This window comes from Orycteropus afer, unplaced genomic scaffold, assembly GCF_000298275.1.
Source record: "Orycteropus afer afer isolate SDZICR_OR568_19922 unplaced genomic scaffold, OryAfe1.0 scaffold00004, whole genome shotgun sequence".
In the NCBI taxonomy this organism is placed as follows: Eukaryota; Metazoa; Chordata; class Mammalia; order Tubulidentata; family Orycteropodidae; genus Orycteropus; species Orycteropus afer.
Window position 1 is genome coordinate 29568927 of NW_006921591.1, and position 23791 is coordinate 29592717.

Below are 23791 nucleotides of genomic sequence, written 5' to 3' on the forward strand. Positions count from 1 at the left end.
AAGAATGGCCAGACTTTGTCTCACCTATTTTGGTCATGTTATAAGAAGGGACCATTCCCTGGAGAAGGATGTCATGCTTGGTAGGGTGGAGGTTCGATGAAAGAGGGGGAGGCCTTCAACGAGATGGATTGATACAGTGACTGCGATGATGGGCTCAAGTATAGCAGGGATTGTGGGGCTGGCGCAGGATTGGGCAGTGTTTCATTCTTCTGTGCATGGGGTCGCTATGAGTTGGAAATGACTCGACGGCACTTAACAACAACAACAACATCAAACCAATACTGTGAGGAGACAAACATGTTCCTTTCTCACTGAAGAGTCTTCTGTTCTACTTGGAAACTTTGGGTATCTGCATCCATAAATAAGCAAAGTCCAGCCCAACACAAGCCATCAAATTGCAGCAACTTAATACCAGCTCAGTGTCAAACATGTTCTTCTTCATTTTTTCAGGTTCTGGTCAGCTCAGCCCTAGCCATCCCAGCTAGGTCATGGGTACCAGCTGCCAATTTTGGGAGTCACACTCTTCCCTTCACTTCAGACCAACCAGCACCTTCTTCATGTCCTCAGTCCTCAGGGACTATTTCAATGCCCATGGGCTCACAACGCCTTACATTTCAGACCAGCCAGCCTTTCCTCTCACCCCCAGCCTCTTTGGCCTAGGTCAAAGAGTACCAAACTCAGACCATTTCTTCATTACTATTCTTCCCCCATTTCCACTCAAGTGGACCCAGTTGGTCACAAGTGAGGAGCATACAAGCCTACTACTTGCTAGCTTCTTTTAACTTTCAGTCCTGGAAGGGGTTTCTCTCATGGACCATGACTTTCCTACCTCGATGTACCCAACGCCTGTCTGTTTGCTCAAAATTTGAAAAAGCCAAATAGTCATTTTTTTCTGTAGGTCCTGTCTTCAAATGCAGATCTTCTCTTCTCTCAGTGGTTCAGGGTGGGGTTCAGGTTTTCTACCTAAGCCCCTAACACTCTACACACCGGGCTTGAAATAAAAGCCTGGTTTTCATTGGGCAAATTCTACTTTCTCTTTTAACATATCCAATCAAGTATCAGCTGAAGGTGGAATTACATGCTCTCTGTTATCCATACCTCATAATCATTTCTAAAGTAAAGCAGGTAAGAGAATATTCAATACCAATAGTACATTTAGATAAACAAATAATCCAAAATGCATAATCCTTTTAAAGACATTCCAGGTTCATCTTTTCACCTTGATTACTGTTCCATTCTATGTATATGGCCTTGGGCCTTTGGCTGGCTATAACCAAAACCCCTAGCCTCTGAATCAATTATCTCCAATAATAGGTACACCAACCAAAGTATCCATATAAGAAGTCAAAATTTCACTTCCCAGGCCTCTTTCTTCTTTCTTTTACAAAGTCCCATGCCTCTAGGAGTCTGGAGCCACCACAAATAATCCCAGTGCTTCTGATACCAACTGCCAAAGGATCAGGGAAGCCACATCTTCTGACCTCCTGTAACCCCTCAGGGGGAAGACAGAATCACCATCAGAAAGACCAGTTAATACAACTATTATTCAAATCTATGAACCGACCACCAAAGCCAAAGAAGGGAAGTTGAAGATTTTAATCAACTTCTGCTGTCTGAAATTGACTGAACGTACAATCAAGATGTGTTAATTATCACTGGTGACTGGAAGGCAAAAAGTGGAAACAAAATGAATCACCAATAGTTGGAAAACTGGCCTTGGTAACAAATATTGCTGAAGATCACATGATAGAATTTTGCAAGACCAGTGATTGTTCATTTCAAATACCTTTTTTCAACAACACAAATGGTGGCTATACACATGGCTTTTGTGAGATGGAGTACACAGGAACCAGATCGAGTACATCTGTGGCAAGAGGCGATAGAAAAGCTCAATATCTTCAGCCAAAACAAGGCCAGGAGCTGATTGTGGAACAGACCATCAAGTGCTCATATGCAAGTTCAACTTGAAGTTGAAGATAATTAAAATAAATCCACAAGAGCCAAAATATCCCCTTGAATATTTCAGTCCTGAATTTAGAGACCATATAAAGAATAGACTTGATAGATTGAGCACCAATGAATGAAACCCAGAATTGTGGGATGACATCAAGAACATCATGCATGAAGAAAGCAAGAACTCATTAAAAAGATGAGAAAAGAAGAAAAGACCAAAATAGATGTCAGAAGAGACTCTGAAACTTGCCTGTGAGTGGAGAGTAGCTAAAGCAAATGGACTAAATGAAAAGATAAAAGGTTTAATAGAAGATTTCAAAGAGCAGATTGAGAAGACAAAGCCAATTACTTTAATGAAATGTGCAAAGACTTGGAGTTAGAAAACCAAAACGGAAGAACATGCTTGGCATTTCTCAAGCTGAAAGAACTGAGGAAAAACCTGAAGCCTGAGTTGCAATATTGAAAGATTCTATTGGCAAAACACTGACTGATGCCAGAAGCATCAAAAGAAGATGGAAGGAATACACAGAGTCACAGTACCAAAAAATACTGGTCGATATTCATCCAATATGTTCAAGAATGAATGGCATTGAAGGAGAAGTCGAAGCTGCACTGATAGAATTGGTGAAGAACAAGGTTCCAGAAATTGATGGAGTGAGATGTTTCAACAAACGGATGCCCCACTAGAGACCCTCACTCAGTTATGCCAAGAGATTTGGAAGACAATCACTTTGCCAACTGACTGGAAAAGATCCATATTTGTGTCCATTCCAAAGAAAGTTGATCCCACAAAATGGGGAAATTAACAAATATCATTAATATCTCAAGAAAGTAAAATCTTACTGAAGATAATTCAAGAACAGTTATAGCAGTATATTGACAGAGAACTTCCAGAGGTGCAAGCTGGATTTAGAAGAGGACATGGAACAAGGGATATCATTGCTAATGTCAGATGGATCTTGGCTCAAAGCAAAGAATACCAGAAAGATGTTTACTTTTTGTTTTATTGACTATGCAAAAGCACTTAATTGTGTGGATAATAACAAATTGTGGATAACATTGAGAAGAATAGGAATTCCAGAACACTTAATTGTACTCATGCAGGACCTGTACATAGATCAGGAGTCTGTCGTTTGAACAGAACAAGAGAACACTGCATGGTTTAAAATCAAGAAGGGAGTGTGTCAGCATTGTATCCTTTCACCATATTTATTCGAACTATATGCTGAGCAAATAATCTGAAAAACTAGACTATATGAAGAAGGACATAGCATCAAGGTTGGAGGAAAAATCATTAACAACATGCTATATGCTGACCACACCACTTTGGTTGCTGAAAGTGAGAATGACTTCCAGCACTTACTCATGAAGATTGAAGAATACAGTCTGCAGTATGAAGTGCATCTAAATATAAAGAAAATAACAAATCTCACAACTGGGCCTGTAAGCAGTATCATGATAAATGGAGAAAAGATTGAAATTGTCAAAGACTTCATATTGTTTGGTTCTATAATCGATGTCAATGGAAGCAGTAAACAGGACATCAGAGGACATGCAGCACTGGGCAAGTCAGCCTCAAAAGACCTCTTTCAAGTGCTGAGGAGCAAAGGTGTCTCCTTGAGGACTAAGGTGTGCCTGGCAAAAGCCATGATATTTTCCATCATATCATATGAATGTGAGAGTTGCACAATGAATAAGGAAGACCAAAGAAGAATTGATACTTTTGAGTTGTAGTGGTGTCAAAGAATGCTGAAAGTACCATGGACTGCTAAAAGAACTAACAAATCTGTCCTGGAGGAAGTGCAGCCAGAGTGCTCCTTGGAAGCGAGAATGGCCAGACTTTCTCTTATCTACTTTGGTCAAGTTATCAAAAGGGAACATTCCCTGGAGAAGAATATCATGCTTTGTAAGGTAGAGGGTCAATGAAGTGGGGCCCTCAACAAGATGAATTGACACAGTGGCTGTGGCGATGGGCTCAAGTATAGCAAGGATGGTGGAACGGGAGTAGGACCGGGTAGTGTTTCATTCTGCTGTGCATAGGGTTGCTCTGAGTCTGAGAGTACTCAGCAGCACCTAACAATAACAAAAATTAAAAATAAAAATTCTGGATAATATATTACTTTTGCATTTAACTTTTGAAGAACCTTCAAATTGTTTGCCAATTTGGCTGTATCATTTTACAATACCTCAGCAATAAATGAGAACTCCTATTCACCACAACCTTGTCAACTTCTGTTGTTTTCTGTTTTTTTAATCATAGCCATATTAGTGATGAAGTGTTATCACTCTGTGGTTATGAGTTACATTTCCTTTATGACTAATGAAGGAGCCCTGGCAGTCCAATAGTTGAGCACTAGGCTACAAACAAAAATTAGCTGTACTAATCCACCAGTTGCACAGTGGGAGAAAACCTGATAATACACTTATGCAATGATTACAGACAACAAGATCCTATGGGGCAGTTCTACTTTGATACATAGGGTTGCTATGCTTCATAACTGACTCAACAGCAAATAACAATGACTAATGTGACATAGAGTATCTTTCACATGATTATTGGACATGAGTCTTTCTTCTTTAGTGAAATTTATATTCAAGTTCTTTGCTCCTTTTTTTTGTATTGTTTGTCTTTTAGTTGTTAAATTGTACATTTAAAAAATATATATTCTGGTTATTTTGTCTTTTTGTTCATTAAAGGATTTCATCAAGATAGTGAAGATACAATCTACAAATTGGGAGAAAATATTTGGCCTCACTTTTTTTAGTAGTTTGAGAAAAAAATGTTTCATTCATTTATCCAGTCTTCTATGTGAAGAACACTTATTAAATGGCTATTACATATTATGAACTGTAGGGTATTAATGGGAAATAACAAAAGTTAATAACTCCTGTTCTGCAGTATTTTATCATGGCTTTACTTACAGAAAGCAAGAATATGAATCAATTAAGTGCAAAATTATGTTAAACTTTTTGATGATAGAGTTCTGATGTTGTTCCAGGAAATATGGATTTTATGAATGAATAAAAGAGAAAAATATATAAATATTAGGATAATTAATACATTTATGAAAGTTTGGAATGTAGGGAGATCAAAATTATCTATGAGTATACATACTTTAATAAAAAAATGTTAAATTTCCTTTTTCATACATATAACAGACTATAATTGCCTTCTTTTGGCAAAATTTGCCCAATTTACATGCAAATTTGCCACATTTACACATAACATGTAACACAGAGTAGAACTCAGATGACTGACTGCTTTCTGGCATATTATTTTGATAAAAATTATTGGTAAAACTCTTGTTTCATACAGGTATCTTGACTAAAATAAAAACAAAATTCTAAATGTTGCTTCATTCAATTAGCTGTAGTAGGAGCACATTTTTAGAGGACTTTCATGTCTTAAACTACACACTCTGATCCCTGATTACTCAACTTAAAAGAGTTGGTTCCTACAGACATTCTGTGAAAATATTGTCAGGTTTAGGCAGTGATCTTCAGTGTTTGGGAACCACGTATCAAACTACTGTCACAATATCATCTTCATCATCATCACCATCATCTTCGCTATCATCATCATCATCATGATCACCATATTTGTTAACTTTGTTTTATGTATCATGAGTTATGTGAAAGTTATTAACATGATGCTTCTCAATTAATATTCATTTTATCATTATAATATTTCTATAGGTTAATTATCAGCACTTGCATAGGAAGACCCGATGCTTAGAATAGTTATCACATTTATTAAAGTTACTTAGTAAATAAATGTGAAATATTTGCAGAAGACTAATTCCAGATTCTATATTATTATCTATGCTTTATAACAAGTATAGTAACAGCTGGTTGAATAGGTTTTTACCTGAACTAAGCTATCTATCTAATGTAACATTAAGGCCAAATAATTCTCATGAGGCAGTCAAATATATGTTGTTGTTTGTTGTTGTTTGCCATCGAGTCAGACCCGACTCATAGCGACCCCTCCTTGGGTTTCCAAGGAAGTAGATTGCCCCATCTTCCTTCTGAGGAGTGGCTTGTGGGTTTGAACCACCAACCTTCTGGTTAGCAGTCAAATGTCCTAGGCACTGTGCTACCAGAGCTTCCCAGTCAACTATATAAGGACTACTAAAATGATCTTGTTAATATTTTAAAGAGGTCTTTTGCAGCAGATTTACTAAATCTCTATTTTTCATAGTCCAGTCAACTATATAAGGACTACTAAAAAATTATAGATTTGGTAAATCTGCTGTAAAAGACCTCTTTAAAATATTAATAAGATCAAAGATGTTACTTTGAGGACTAAGGTACACCTGAGCCAATCCATGGTATTTTCAACTGCCTTATATGCATGTGAAAATTAGATAATAAATAACAAAGACTGAAGAAGAATTTTTGCATTTGAATTATGGTATTGGCAAAAAATAGTGAATATACTTCCAGTGTACTTACAGAAGAAGGAAAAAAAAAATGTCTTTAAAGCAGTACAGCCAGAATTCTCCTTAGAAGCAAGGATGGTGAGGCTTCACCTCACACATTTTGGAGATGTTATCAGAAGAGACCAGTTCTTGCAGAAGGTCGTTATGCTTAGTTAAGTAGAAGATCAGCAAAAAAGTAGACTCTGAAGGAGCTGGATTGTTGCAGTAGCTGCAACAGTAGGCTTTATCCAAGCAAAGATTTTGAGGATGGCACAGAATTGGGCAATATTTCATTCTATTGTACATAGAGTTACTATAAGTCAGAATTAGGCTCAATAGCGCCTAATAAAAACAACAACAAAAAAAATCTCCTTTATTATATTTACTCAAAGATAAATAGCTAAAGTTTAGTATGTGAAGGCATAAGTGTGCTGATCTATATACAAGGGTGAGAGAGAAATTTCCACGTTCTACTACATGACTTTTCCTTTTGAACATGGATACCATGGCATTTTTTCCTTCCATCTTTGATATAAAGATTTCTTTCTTATTTTCAGGATTTTTCCAGTGTTGGAGAATTACCTGGAAATCTGACGAAGGGGTAGAAACAAAACAAAACAATACTTTTCTCTTACATTATTACTTCAACAAGTCATGAGATCCTGAGTATATTTCAATAAGTCATAGCATATATGATAACAAAAATCTTATGTGAATACACTTATGAAACTGAAGTTTTCATAATAGCTATTAGTAAAAGTGGGTTATTCATGTCTATTTAGGTTTTGTTATCAAAGATAAATCTTACATTTCGTTCTGGTTACCTAGTACTGCTCTGAGAAGAATATACCACAAATGAAATGGCCTTAACAAACACGAGTTTATTCTTACAATTTGGAGGCTTTAAATCCAAGTTCAAGTGCCAGCCTCTAGAGGCTGAGTGAAAGCCCCTCAACCTTGGGGTCAAGCTCTGCCTCCTGCTCCCTGTCCACTGGAGCTTGAGGCTTTTCTTCACTCAGACAGTTGCTGGCTGCTGAGACTGAAAAACCCAAGGGTAACAAGTAAAAAGGTACAGTCCCGATGTTACCAAACATCACAGGCCATTAATTCAAGTCCATTGTAGGTCCCAAGTTCAGCAGAGCATGGCAGGCTGCTCAACAAAGACATGGCTACATGCAGGGTCCAAGTGTGCCATAAGATAGAGATCATACCCAAAGCTTCTTCTTATATATGGGAAGCAGACCACATACCCAAAGCGACTACTCAGTCGCTCATTGTAGATTCCACCATGGAGTTGATTACCTGTCTCCTTGTGGGCAATACTGCATCCAGCTGCCCAGCCACTCAACCAGGCCCAGACTGAGTGAAGAAAAGCCTCTAGCTCCAGTGGAATGGGAGCAGGAGGCAGAGCTGGACCCTAAGGTTGAGGGGCTTTCACCCAGCCCCTAGAGCCTGGCACTTGAACTTGGATTTAAAGCGTCTAAATTGTAAGAATAAAGTTGACACACAAACTGAACTACCACACATTAAATTCAGCTTTATGTAACAAAATATATTTTATTGTGATATTTATACATTACCAATATGGAGGGAAAAGGAACTGAGGCATAGGAGAAATGTTCAGAGGACAGATGTTACTTCCACAAGATAATATGGGAACTGAGCACTGTGAGTAGGAAGTAATTGATAACATAGAGTCCTCTGAAGTTAAATAAAAATCAACATCTACAATACATCTTATAGAGTCCTCTGAAGTTAAATAAAAGTCAACATCTACAATAGCATCAACAACAAAGTATAAAAACAATTTTTGTTGTAGCTTTCATTTCATTATATGAATTGTAAGGATGTCAATTACTTTTTTTTTTTTTTTATAGCATGGGCATTCTTTTGGATAGAGCTTGGGGAATTTTCCCCTTTTCACAAAAGTCTTATTATTTTTCATTCCTTGCCATTCTGTACAAATTTTTACCCAAGAAAATAATCACTTGTTCTTTGAGCTAAATCAACATAGTTTTGATAATTATCTAATCCATGACAACAGTGATTTTGTTATAAACATGAGCTTTCTAAGAGCAGAGACCATTCTCTAATGTATATCTGAATGCTAAAATTCTTCCCAACGTGCTTGGAAGGCCTTGGAAGGTTATTGGCTTATTAAAATAACTTTGTATTTTCAATGAGAAGTTTTGCTATGATGGAAACACAGTTTTACATAAGACAGAAAGAAATTGTAAAATTATCTATTGAATTAAATGTATGGTTTTTAATATATCATTGCCATTGTTTGGGAGCTCTGGTAGTATAGTGCCTAAGGCACTTGACTGCTAACCAGAAGGCTGGCAGTTCAAACCCACCAGCCACTCCTCGGAAGCAAGATGGGGCAATCTACTTCCATAGTGATACTGCCTCAGAAACCGAAGGAGGTGTCGCTATGAGTCGGGTCTGACTTGACGTTACATAACAACAACAATAGGCATGGTTTAGATTCATTTTGTCATATTCTCCATAAAATGTCTTCAAGATGAGAGAAAACAGTTTAAGAACCTTTATAAACAAAAGAAAAAGATGGGAAAATCACTAGTCCCTTTTAGAACCTCCTGGCAAAACATCCACAACCCACCTGAAGTCTGATATCTTTATACTATTCAATTTTATGGAGGAACATATTTTGTATAAGAATCTTTGCAAAGCCTCTCATTTCACCTTAACAGTAAAGCCAGATAATGACAGAGCTGATTATATTCTGTCATGGGAGTTTTGGAAACTTATACACAAGGAATTTATTTGCCTGAACTATACTGCCGTATCTTAGTGTACAATTCCAGTTTCTTTTATATTCCATCTTAGTGCTGGTTGGCAAATTTCACATAATCTGTGGGTTTTATTAATACATATGTTACCACCACCACCACTTGCTGTTGAATCAATTTTGACTCATGGCTACCTCAGAGAAGAACTGTTCTCAATAGGGTTTTCAATGGCTGGTTTTTCTGAAATGGATTACAGATCTTTCTTCCAAGATGCCTCTGAATGGACTTTCACTTTCTGTCTTTTGGTTTGCTGCTGAGCAAGTTGATTGTTTGCATCACTCAAGAACTCTAGGACATATATTGCTGATGTGAGGTTTTTAGGTGTTGCAGAGTAAGTTTCAACTCATAGCAACCCTATATACAACACAACGAAACACTGCCAGATCCAGCACAATCTTCCAAATTGTTGCTATGTTTTAGCCCATTGCTACTGCTACTGTTTCAATCCATCTTGTTGAGGGTCTTTCTCTTTTTTGTTTGCTAAGCATAATATCCTTTACCAGGAATGGGACCACCCCCTAATATTATGCCAAAATACATAATATGACATCTTGACATCAGGAGCATTCTGGCTATAATTACAAATAAAATGTGTTTATTCTTCTGGAAATCCATGGTGTATTCAATATCATTTGCTAATGTCATAATTCAAAGTCGTGAATTTCTCTTTAGGACTTCCTTGTTTGTGGTCAAGCTTCTGAATGCATATGAAGCAATTGAAACCACCATGGCTTGTTTCTGTTGCTCCTTAGTCCTCAATGTGACATCTTTGCTTTTAAATACTTAAAGAAAACTTTTGCACCAGATTTTCCCAGTGCAATACATCATTTGACTTCTTGACTTACATCCGTGATGGTTGATTGTGGATCCAATAAAGTGAAATCCTTGAAAAGTTCAATCTTTTATCCACTTATCATAATGCTTCTTATTGGTTCAGTTGGAACGATTTTTCTTTTATTTATTTTGAAGTGTAATCCATAGTGAAGGCTTCAGTCTTTGAGCTTCATCAGTAAGTACTTCAAGTCCTCACTTACAATGCGGCAACATGGTTGTGAAATCTGCATTTCACCAGTTGTTAATGAGTCTTCCTCCAATCCTGATTCTGTGTTCTTCTTCATATACTTCAGTTTCTCAGATATTATTCAGCATACAGACTGAATAAATGTGATGAAAAGCTATAAGTGTGACACACAATTCTCCTGAATTTAAACCACATTATTGACTTGTTCTACTTGAACGCCTCTTGGTCTGTGCTCAGGTTCCTCAGTACTTGACAATTTCTCTTAGAAAGATCAGCATAATGCCAGTCACCATGAGGTGGAGGTTAAAGTAGTCCCAAATGTCCAAAATACTGTGCCACTCCATCATTTCAGACATTAACTCCTCCTCCTCTTCTCAGTAATCTCCCCCATTTTAGGGTTCTGTATTTCACTGTAATGCCTCACTGAACTCACAGACACGCAAGGGATCCTCTCACATAATGGTGGTGGAGGCTGGCAGGCTGGCAAGTCTCAGGTCTGTGAGTAGGTCTGGAAGGTTCTCTCAGTTCTTGGGGTTTGACCAAGCTCAATCAGTGATCAGATGATGGCTGCTGTCCCAAATCCAGGAGTGAGATGACAAAGAGCCAAAACACAGAACTGGAGCAAGAGGGAAGCGAACCATCCCAGGAGATTCATAGGTATATCTTCCAGGAAGCTAAGGGTGGTGGTTTGAGTTATGCCCTCCAGCAAGGCAGGACTCAAGATATATCTTGCTTGTGTTGCTCCAACAGAAGTAACCCAAGTGGATGACTTGAACAATCAGCAGCTACTCAGTTGCTCATGGCAAATCCTATCAGAGAGCGGATCACCAGTCATTATAGGGATGACTATTACCAGCTGCCCAACCAAGATGACACCCAATATTAACTACCACACCACCCCAAACAGGCACAGATAATAGAATTTACAATACATCACAAAATGGAGGACAATGGCTAGAAGGACCACATCAAGCAATTCATTGCACCCATGGACACAATTAAATATTCTGGAATTCCCAGTTTTCACAATGTTTTGAATAATTTATTATTATCCTAACCATTATTGGCCTTTGCATAGTCAATAAAACACAGGTAAACATCTTTCTGATGTTCTCTGCTTTAAGCCGCATCGATCTGACATCAGCAATGACATCCTTCATTCTATGTCTACTTGTGATTCCACTAGAAGTTCTGGAAGTTCCTTGTTGATTTCATGTTACAACCATATTTGAGTCACCATTAGTAAATTTTTATTTGCTTGTAATATTTCTTATATCTTTATTCCTTTGGATTTCAGTTTTTATTTTATTTTTTTTTTTTTGGAATGCACACAAATATGAATCTCTTCCAGTCATTTCTTTGATTCAATTTAGCTATTCTACATTCCAACTTCAACAGCAAGTTTCAGAGTCTCTTCTGATAGCCATTTTGCTCTTTTTTTTCTTCCCTGTCTTTTTAATGACCTTTTCTTTTCTTCATGTATGATGTTCTTGATGATTTCCAACAACTTATCTGGTCTTAGGTCATTGGTGCTCAGTGTGTCATATTTATTCTTGAGGTGGTCTCTAAACTCAAGTGGGATATAATCAAGGTTGTATTTTGGTTCTCATGGACTTGTTTTAATTTTCTTCTGCTTCAACTCAAACTTGCATATGAGCAATTGATTGTCTGTTTTACAGTTGGCCCCTGGCCTTGTTATAATTGATAATATTGAGTTTCTCCATTGTATCTCTCCACACATATAGTTTATTTGATTCCTGTTTCTTCCTTATGTTAAGTCCACATGTATAGGTGTCAGTTATGTTGCTGGAAAAAAAAAAAAATTTCCAATGAATAAGTCATTGGTCTTGTAAAATTATGTCATCCAATCTCCAATGTGATTTCTATCACCAAAGCAATATTTTCAAACTACTGATCCTTCTTCTTTGTTTCTAACTTTCATATTCTAATAATCAGTCATTATCAATGCATCTTGATTGCATGTTTGATCAATTTTTGACTGAAGAAATTAACAAAAATTTTTAGTTTCTTTATGTTTGGTATTAATAGTTTATGTAAATTAGAGTAACAGTCATATTAATTGTTCTTCCTTTTAGGTGTATGGACATTATCCTTTCACTGACAGTGTGGTACTTCAGGATAAATCTTGAAATGTTCTTTCTGACAATGTGAAACAAATGAAGTATGAATCTAAGAAAATTGGAAATGGTAAAAAATGAAATGGTACTCTAGAAGATAAGTATCCTAGGCATTAGTTAAAATGGACTAGTATTGGTCATTTTGAATTGGACAATTATGGGGACTATGCCAGCAGTGATTAATTGAGCAGGAATAGACATATATATTAGATGCCAGCAATACTTACTTTTTTTTTTTTTAATTTAGCAAATTTTACTAATTTTCTTGGGAAACATCTTAATTATCAATTATATATGCATTACTTAATTTGCATTTCATGACTCTACAGAGTTGATACTCTGTTATGTGAAGTACACATAAGCAAATGATACAAAATATTTGTAGACTCACCTCTATTACCTCTATTATTAACAATCATAGGCAGAGAAGTATGAATATGGTGGTATTTTATTCACTGCATTTGGTATTTTGTCCTGTGTCCAAGGAATGAAGATTAATAGGTTATGCTTTGGATACCACAGTAGAGTCAACAGTTAATGAATTTGCCTGCTAATCAAAATATTGGCAGCCATGTCCAACAGAGGTGTTTTGGAAGAATGTTCTGGCAATTTATTTCTGAAAAATCAGTCAATTAAAATCCTCGGGAGTACAGTACTTGTCTGACACACATGGTGTTGCCATATGGCTGATTGACTCAATGATAACTGGTTTTAACCTAATGCAAATCTTAGTTTAAACACTCACTATAATTCTGAACTATAGAGTTTTCACTATTAAATAATGGCAATATATCCCACCTGAAATGGTCCTTATTATTCCCCATTGCCCAATCATGTTTCATTTAAAATAAAGCAAATCACAAAACAAATTTGTTGTTTCTCCCTAGATTAGGGAAATTCACTTCCCTAATCTTCTTTTTAAATTCAGTTCAAAGTAATAAAATTGGGTACCTGTTAGTTACTCTTTACAATCCCATTCGTTTAGATTCCCTTAAAGAAGGCAGAAGTTTTTCTGCTCAGTGATCACTATGCCAGAGATACCACCAATTGCACAGGAAAGATTAACTTTTCAAGTGCTGCTGTATTCATTTCAAGTAGATAGGCAAGCCATTCTCTCAGACCTGGACCTTTAGTTAACTTTACATTGTGTATTTTCCTGTGAAGAGATGAAACAATTCCAGAGAATGGCTAGCAGTGAGCTTCCAGCTATTCTGATGCCTGTGTCTTTCAGTGGAAAGTTGTTGAGGACTGTTAAGTCAAATGCATTTTGTGAAAATTAGAAAGAGAGCAAAGAATTGTATCATGTGTAATGTGGGTAACTTTTCTCTCAATTTGTTTGTCCTGACTTTCTTATCTTTTAATTCCCCTCTTGTAGCAGGATTGCAGAACTATACTGTTGAATGCTGCCTGTAACATTCAATCTCACAAAGTATACTTTTGGCTTGTGTTATGAATAATAATAATAATAATAATAATAATAATAAAACCTTTCCTCATTTGTCTTCTCTTAAGAGCATGGTATAGTGTAAGTGGTCACAAAATTCAGTGTACAGAAATATCACCTATACACTTTGATTAAAATGCAGGTTTCTAGATCTCATCATTATATGTTCCAATTAGAGTACTCAAAATTATGTTCAGGAAACTTTTAATTCAGGTAGTTTTGATGCATTGTTTACAGGAAGTAAATGGAATCAATAGTTTAAAGCTGAGGTCCATAAACTATGGTATATGGACTGCATCTAGTCTGGCACTTGTTTTGATTCATAAGTTTTATTGGACATGGCCAAGACCATTTGATTATGTGTTGCTTATGGCTACACACCTGCTATAATTGCAGAGTGGAATAACACAGGTAGTCTTCAATCTTATGTCAGGGTTCCATTGTGAAGATTCTGTGGTAAATTGTTCTGGTGTAAGTCAAGTATCTAATTTTTTTTTTAATTTTTAGTTTTCATTATTATTGCCTTTTACTATCAGCATCTTTATCAGTGTTATCTTTATTTACGTTAGAGAGTTGGAAACATTACGAATAAACTCACAGATATATTTAATCTATACATATATCAATACATAAACCATAAAAATGTACTCCAATGATGAAGAAGAGTTTGATGACATTGACATTTTCTTAGTTGTGGAAGATTCTGGATCACCTGGAGTGGCATTTCAAGTCAGAAAATTAGCTGACAATTGTCTGTATGGTTCTTTTCCTTTTGTCTTCACATATTTTGTGGCAACATCTCACTGCTTCCTGAATCTGCCTACTGACTTTAGCAAAGTGATTGGCACTTGGGTCCTTGTTCTCAGGGAACTAAAGCCTCTGATTTAGTTTAGAAAAACTTCAACTAATTATTTCACTGTATAAAAAAATTGATAAAGTCTTCCTCTTCCTCATTATTCCTTTCTTTTTCAACTTTTCTTCAAAATCCATTAAATATGGATCTGTCAATTTCCTCTCTTTGTGATTTATGAGTTGTTCTACATTGCTGACAGCAAGTTCTGAATTCAGCACTCTTGCCATATGAATAATTTTTCATCAGCTCTGGTAACATAGAGCATAATGCATGTGACTGCCAACCAGAAGGCTGGCAGTAGAAACCCACCAGCCACTTCTCAGAAGGAAGATTGGGAAACCTACTTCCATAGTGATACTGCCTTGGAAACCCAACAAGGGGTAACTATGAGTCTGATCTGACTTGACAGCTGTGAGTTTGGTTTTGGTTTTGGTCTTTCATTATATAATAGTGTGTTTAAATAAATCAGCAACTTTTTCCATAGCTCTTGTAACATTATATATAGTACTTATTACTAATTATGTACCAACAAAAATGATTATCAGTTTGTCATAATTCATACACCTGTAGAGTATTACATATAGTTTTGACAGATAGTGTATGGTTTGCCTCTTTGTAGAAGCCCTTTGCCAATTCCTGGTCTAAACTTGTGAAATGTAGCTTTGTGTCCAAACTCTTATGTTAAATATCATTGGATTTTACTACTAACTATTAGTGTCCACTTAGACCTTCAAATTCTCAAGAAAGCTTTTCCAGCCACCCTGATCTAATGGATTAGCATGACAATAAGGACATTTTTCCCTCATATCATGATGATAAGATAGTTGAATATTTGGGAATGTGTTCATATTCTTTGCCACTGCAGTCAGTCCAACTATAACTTAAAAAAAAAAAAAAAAAAAGTCTCTGAAAGGTTCAATTATTCCTGACCCTATCCTGTAAGTAAAGAAAAGAAGTTTAGAGCATTATGTGGAGCTCTGGACTTGTCTCATGGAGTAACCTTGATATCTAAAGATAATAAATCTTTGATTTGAAGTTTATCACAGCCTTTAATGTTGTACATGACACATTTGATTTTTACAAAATCAACTTTGTTAGATAATCACATATGTTCAGTAATCCTAACAATAGCCCCAAGATCCTGAATGCCTTTACTAGCATGTGAAAGAGAGTGAAATATTTCTCCATTTAAAATATCCTTCTTCTGGGCAGCATTCTCATTCAGATTCCAGAGACCTAAGAATATACTCCATTTACCAAGGACAGCAGGGAAATAGAGGAGGCAGACAATGGGGAAAGAAGACAGGTGGTGAGTGTATAAGCGCTGCTAACTAGGGAACAGAGGAGCACAGCACATTACCCTGCTTACGTAGATAACATACAAACAAAACAAAGACAACAAAAATTGTGGACAAGTCACTCCAACATACAATCACCAATCAAATATAAATACAAAAAGTCACAGTGCCTCAGAGACAGCAGAACATTGCAGTCCACACAAAGAAGCAAGATAAAGCAAGAGAAACAAGGGACCAGGATACAGACTCAAAACACATCCCTGAAGAAGACACAGCATTGGAACTCCCTGATAAGGAATTCAAAAGAAATATATTTAGGTACCTTCAATGAATTGAGAGACAGATCAAGGAAAACACTGACAAAATTGAGGAAAATACAGAGAAAACCCTACAACAATTTTGAAACACAATACAAGAACAAAATGACAAAATAAACAAAAAATTAGAAATGATACAAAACCTACAGATAGAAATCCAGAAGAATAATACTAAATTTTCAGAAATGGATAACTCATTGAATGGGCAGAGGAGCAGAATTGAATCAATGGAAGACAGAATTCATAAGATTGAAGGCAGGTAACTCAATACCTCTTTGGAAAGTGATTAATAATAAAAAAGATCAAAACAAAGTGAAGAAACCTTAAGTTTCATGTGGGATACCAACAAAAGGAGTAACTTACATGTAATTGGAATTCCAGAACAGGAAGAGACAAAACCACAGAAAAAATTGTTGAATATTTTCTGGAAGATAATTTTCCTGGTCTAATGAAAGATGAGAATAAATCCATTCAAGAAGTCCAACAAACCCTAAACAGGATAGACTCCAAAAGAAAATCACCAAATCATATCATCACCAAACTCACCAAAACCAAAGGCAAAGATAGAATCCTGAAAGCAGCATGGGAGAAACAAAAAGTTACCTATAAGTGGCAACCAATAAGACAAAGCACGAATTTCTCAGCAGAAACCATGCAGGTGAGAATACAATGGGATGGTATATATAAAACCCTGAAAGACAAAAAAATTCAAGTAAGAACTACATAACCAGCAAAATTGTCCCTTAAATATGATGGTGAAAATAGGGCATTTCCAGATAAGCAGAAATTAAGGGAATTTGTTAAAACCACACCAATCTTACAACATTTAACATTTGTTAATGCTAAAGGGAATGCTTTGAACACAGAATCAACAATAGCAAACAGCAACAGACCATTAACACACATGATGAAATAACCCAGAAACCAACCCAGTTATATAAATATCCAAAGGAAATAAGCCTACATGATTGTAAACAGAGAACCAGAGACATTAATGACAAATGAAGACAACTACAAACCAAAAAGAGGGAAAAAAATGTGTAGTCACAGAACTAAATGGTAGGGAAGTCAAGACAACTACAAGATAGAATGGACTATTCTAAACTTGGGAAGAAAATTATAAATAGCAGTGTACTCTCAAAGAAAAATGATAAACCTGCACACCAGAATTAAAAAGAAGTCCAGAACGAATATTTAGCAAATACTAAAACAATAGCAACAAAGGAACTGATAAAGTGATTCCTTAAGTAAATGAAATCAACACAAAAAATTATATGGAACAAAGAAATTAGCACCATGGAAAAGCACATAACAAAATGACAGCAACAAATTCATACTTGCTGATAATTACATATCTGACAAGGGACTTATCTCTAAAATTTATAGAAAACTCCAATAGCTCAACAACAAAAAGATGAACAATCCACTTAAAAATGGGCAGAAGACATGAATAGATACTTCACCAAAGATATACAGATGGCCGGCAAATACATGAAGAAATGTTCACTATCACTACCCAGCAGATAGAGCAAATCAAAACAACAATGAGATACCATCTCACCCCAGTACTAATGGCAAAGTTCAACAAGACAGAAAATAACAAATACTGGTGAGGATGTGGAGAGATTGAGACCATAATACACTGCTGTTGGGACTGTCAAATGATACAACCACTGAGGAAAGCAGAATGGAGATTCCTTAAAAGCTGTAATTAGAAATATCATTTGACCAGCAATCCCATTACTGGGTATATGACCTAAAGAAATGAGAGCCAGGACAAGAACAGATATCTGCACATCCATGTTCATCACAGCACTATCTACAATGGCAAGTAGATGGAAACCACCTACGTGCACATCAACAGAAGCATGGATAATCAAACTATGGTACATACACGCAGTTAAATACTATGCAACACTAAAGAATAATGTAGAATCTGCAAAACACTGCATAACATGGATGAACTTGGAGGACATTATGCTGAGTGAAATAAGTCAATCACAGAAGGACAAATGTAATATTAGTTCATCATTGTAAAAAGTCAAGGAAAGGTTTATATATGGAAGGTTTATATATGGTTGGTTACCAGGGGTGGGAGGGGAGAAGAAGGAATACTGAAAAAAATCCATTGACCCTAGTCACTTTAGTTTTGTGTATTTCACTGTACATAAATTATATTTCAATAAAATGCATTTAAAAAATAAAATAAAATATCCTTCCTCTGGCTTCCAAGCATATCAATATTTAAGACAAAATTTCAGGTCCTGTCTATAATGTCTACCTTATAACTATCCTAAATACCTATAGCAATCATGATGTGTTAAATGAAATTTAATTATCTAATTATGGCTATCCCTGTACAATGACTTTGGTGAGACAATTGCAGCCATCCCTTCATATCCACAGATTTTGGTGTCCATGGGGGTCTTGTGGATATGAAGGGATGGCTGCAATTTTTCTTATTCACCATATCATCTAGCATAATATATGTAAGTAATATTATTTGTATTGATTTTACTTCACAGATCAGATCACTAAAGACTGCTAACTTAAAAAAAAAATCTTTTAGAGATGACTTAAAAAAATTGAAACATTGCAACCTTATCTTTTTGTAGGTTTTAGTGTAGCAAAATGGATGACTTTATTTTATAAATAAATAAATAAAAATACCCAAGTAAAGTGTGCTTTGTATAGCTGGGTCACCACTATAATTGAAGACTCCAAGGGATGAATAGACACAGCATCTGTATATTTCTAGTAGAAGTTCTTTATTACTATGGCTGTTATTGCAAATTCATAGAAAAATATCATAAGTTACTCTTCCAAACCTCAAAAATGCTGAGCCAGTATGGAATCTAGAAGAAGAAACATTATATTGGTAGCCTCCAAGATAGCAGATTGACTAAAATGAACATGAATTCCTGCAGGTTAGTTGTGGTAAATAGTTTATCAGGAGAACACAGAGACAAAAGCATATAGAACATACCAAAAGTGTCTTAAAGTTATAATTTTAACTTAGGTACATTTGCCCAAAATCTCATTTAAGAAAATCTATCTCTAATATTTGCATCTTATTCTTGACACACTTTACCTTTTTATTGCCATCGTTTACATGGAATATGCTGTCCTATAAATAGCTTTCCTAAAAGTTGTCAACTTTAAGCCACCTGTTGTTTACTGAAAACAATAATTCTCTTGCCATAAAATAATATTTGACTGCAATATCTACTCTCAGATCCAGAAATCATTCTCGTAGTTTATGTGGTTTGTTGAAATAAGACTGTATTCATTAATACTCCTTTGCTATCTTTCAGCTTTCCCAACATTACATGTTTTGACTTATTTCACAGTTCCCTTGAACTTTTTGGAACCTTTATTTCCATACAGTTTATATGGGGAATGACAACTAAAAAGTGTGAGATTCTGAGAGTTTGCAAATGGAAATGGGGACAGTGACAGAAAGTTCCATGCAAAATAGAAATATTCTCCTGCCATTTGAAATATTTCTGTGCCATTTTCCTGTATTGTTTTATACCACTTGGAATTATGCCACAGTTGACAAACTAGAGTGCCAGAAAAAAAGGCTTGGGAATGGGAAGAAAAAAAGAAAGAAAGAAAAGTGGTCATGTGAATAACAGATATTTTATTCATATACTGAGATATGGCTGTTAAATTTGGAGAAAACTATGAGAAAAAAGAATAAAGAATCACTAATTTTTCAGTTAAAATTCTAAAACATGAATCCTTTATCAGTGCCCCAACACACAGCAGCAGTTATATTTGCATATGCTCAAAGAGGCCAAAAAGCCAATATAAGTGAGTTAAGCAATAAGCAATTCCATTATATGCATTCAGGTTAAGTGAGACCACTGGGACTATGAACACTTTGACAACACTTGTTCTGTACCAAAGATTCAGTGGCTCCTCAGCTCCTGCTTATTGTTGCTTTGCTAGAGTGTGAGCTCACTTTGTCAAATTCTCAGATTTTTTTCTTGGAAGGCCAGAAATAATATTTTTTATTGAAAAAAATTTCAAAATTCCAAGCCAGGGAGCAAAATACGCTGAGTAATACAGCGGGGAAATTCAGTCTTCGTCAGCACAGAGAACAAAGAATGGCAGAAAAGATCTGGGTTGGGGGCTGGGGACAACAATAAATAAATAATGTTGTTGTTGTTGTTATGTGCCGTCGAGTCGGCCCCGACTCATAGCGACCCCTCCTTGGGTTTCCAAGGCAGTATCACTACGGAAGTAGGATTGCCCAACCTTCCTTCCGAGGAGGGGCTAGTGGGTTTGAACTGCCAGCCTTCTGGTTAGCAGTCAAGTGCTTTAGCCACTATGCTACCAGAGCTCCTAAATAAATAATAATTATTATAAAAAGCTCTTTCTATTTTCTCATACCTTTGAGGGAATTGTCCATTATCAGTGTCCATAGTGCCAGACTCCATGATAAAAAAAATAAATCTATCTATCTGTCTGCCTATCTACCTAAATTTATATCTCCAAGCATTTGCCATTTCAACCTATATTACAGTGGCAGTCATTACCTTCTTTATGTTGTATAAGCATCACCACCATCCATTTCCATATATATGTATATATATTTTAATTGTGAACTGGGTGAAATCTACAGAGCAAATTCACTTTACATATACCAGCCTACATACACTTTGTCCCAAGACATTAACCATAATTCACCGTGATGCAACAGCTCCCCTCCCACTTCCTCCCAAAGTCATCTCTTTCCTGGGTCCATCCCTCCATGCCCTGCCGTTCCCTTGAGCTGTCTCCATCTGCATTAACAGCCCTTTTTCTTCCATGATTGTTCTCTCAAAGGAGTATATCTACCTCAGGTAAATGTTCAACTCTCATGCCTGTCTTTTGTTTGGCTGGAAGCCACAACTCCAGACCTGAAGGGCAGCTAGTGGCCATAGTGCTTCCACCAGGCTCTATCAGACCAGCAAACCTGGTCTCACTTTTTTTCTTTTTTGTAAGTGATTTTGAGTTTTGTTCCATATAGTTCTCCCTCTCCATCCAGAATCTCCCACATAGATCCCCATCCAAGCGGTTGACAGTGGTAGCTGGGTACCATCTAGTTCTTCTCGTCCCATAGTCATATATGCTGAGGATTGCATGGTGTCCCAGTTGCTAGGACTAATTGTTTCCATGAATCTTTGGTTTTCTTCATTGCTCTGGATGAGGAGAAACCCAGCGTTGCATCTAGATGGCAGCTTGCAAGCTTTTAAGGTCCTAGTTGCTACTCACCAAAGTAGGAGGTGGAAAAATGTTTTGTGTAGTATGTTATGCCAATTGATCTTGATGTCTGCTGTGATTTTGGTCCCAAGCTCATAGGTTGAACTACTCAGTTCTGGGTAGTTGGCTGTGACCAAGCAGTGACTACAACCTTGTCCCTTGTCAGCTCTACTATACACCTGGGAATTCTTACAGATCATACAAACACACTTATAGGACAATTGTCTGCCAACCCTATACATGGTCTTGGGTACACTCCCCCCTTCATAGACATACCTAATAATTTAGCCTGTCCACCCATCTATTCAACCATATACCCTTGTTTGTGTTCACTGACAACACAGTACTGTATGTGAAAAAGGGTTCATCTTTTTTCTGTACCTCCCATGTACCTCTCTATCTCTTCTTCTTCCTCAATGCCACCATATTGATCATTCACATTTGGTACATTTCCCTTCTTTCACCAAAACCAATACTTAGCTGTACCTATCTAACAATGTTCCCTCCCCTCCCCTCTCACCCCAGGTAACCAACAAAGAAAATTTCCTTCTTTACATAAACCTTTCCTTGACTTTTATAATAACAGACAAACACAATATTTGTCCTTCTGTGATTGACTTATTTCACTCAGCATAATGTACTCCAAGTTCATCCATGTTATGCAGTGTTTTGCAGATTCTAGGTTATTCTTTATGGATAGTATAGATATAGCATATAGATAGTATAGCATAGTATTCAATTGTGTGTATGGACCAAAGTTTGCTTATATCCATTCCTCAGTTGATAAACCCCTAGGTTATTTCCATCTTTTGGCTATTGTAAATAGTGCTGGGATAAATATGGGTGTGCATATGTCTGTTCTCATCATGGCTTTCACTTCTTTAGGATATATACATAGTAATGGAATGGCTGGGTCAAGTGGTATTTCTAATTCCAGTTTTTTAAGGAATTGCCATACTGCTTTTCCACAGTGGCTGTACCATTTTATAGTCGCACCAGCAGTGTATTAGAGTCCCAATCTCTCCACATCCTCACCAGCATTTGTTATTTTCTCTTATTGAACTTTTCTACTAGTGCTGGAGCAAGATGGTATCGCATTGTTATTTTGATTTGCGTCTCTTCAATGGCTAATGATCATAAGCATTTCTTCATATGTTTGTTGGTGGCCTGAATATCTTCCTTGGTGAAGTGTCTATTCATATCTTCTGCCCATTTTTAATTGGACTATTTGTCTTTTTGATATTGAGGTGTTGGGGTTTTCTATAAATTCAGATATATCATTGCCAAATATTTTTTCCCAATCTATAGGTTTTCTTTTGAGTCTTGGAGAAGTCTTTGTAAAAAAGTAGAAATTTAATTTTTAGAAGGTTCTATTCATCTAGTTTCTCTTCTGGTGTTTGTGCATTTTGGTTTATGCTTGATAGTTTATTTATGCCCTATATTAGAGTGCCTAAATTTACCCCTAGTTTTTCCTTTATGAACCCTATTGTTTTAGGCTTCACGTTTAAGTCTTTGATCCATCTGGAGGCAGTTTTTGTGTTTGGTGTGAGGTACAGATCTTGTTTTATTTTTCTGCAAATGGATATCCAGTTTTGCCAGCACCATTTATTAAACACACATTTTCTTGCCCATTTAATGGATTTAGGCCCTTTGTCAAAGATCAGCTGACCATAGGTCAATGGATCTATTTCTGGATTCTCAATTCTATTCCATTGGTCTATGTGTCTGTCATTGTACCAATACCAAGCAGTTTTGACTAGTGTAGCTATATACTAGGTTTTGAGATCCAGCAGTGTGAGACCTCCTATTTTGTTTTTCTTCAGTAGTGCTTTGCTTATCCGATGTCTCTTTCTTTTCCATGTAAGGTTAGTGATTCATTGTTCCATATCCTTAAAAAAATGTTAATGGGATCTGGATTGGGATCGCATTGAATGTATAGATTGCTTTGGGAAGAATTGACATTTTCACAATGTTCAATCTTCCCATCCACAAGCATGGAATGTTCTTCCATTTATGTGGATCACTTATGGTTTCTTGAAGTAGTTTTTTATAGTTTTCTTTGTACAGATCTTTTGTGTCCCTGATAAGATTTATTTCCAAGTATTTTAATTTTTTAGTAGTTATTGTAAATGGTATTGATTTCCTTATTTCTTTTTCAGCAATCTCTTTGCTGGTGTAGAGGAATCCAACTGATTTTTGGATATTGATCTTATATCCTGCGACGTTGCTAAATCCCTCAATTAGTTCCAGTAGTTTTTTGATTGAAACTCTTGGGTTTTCTAG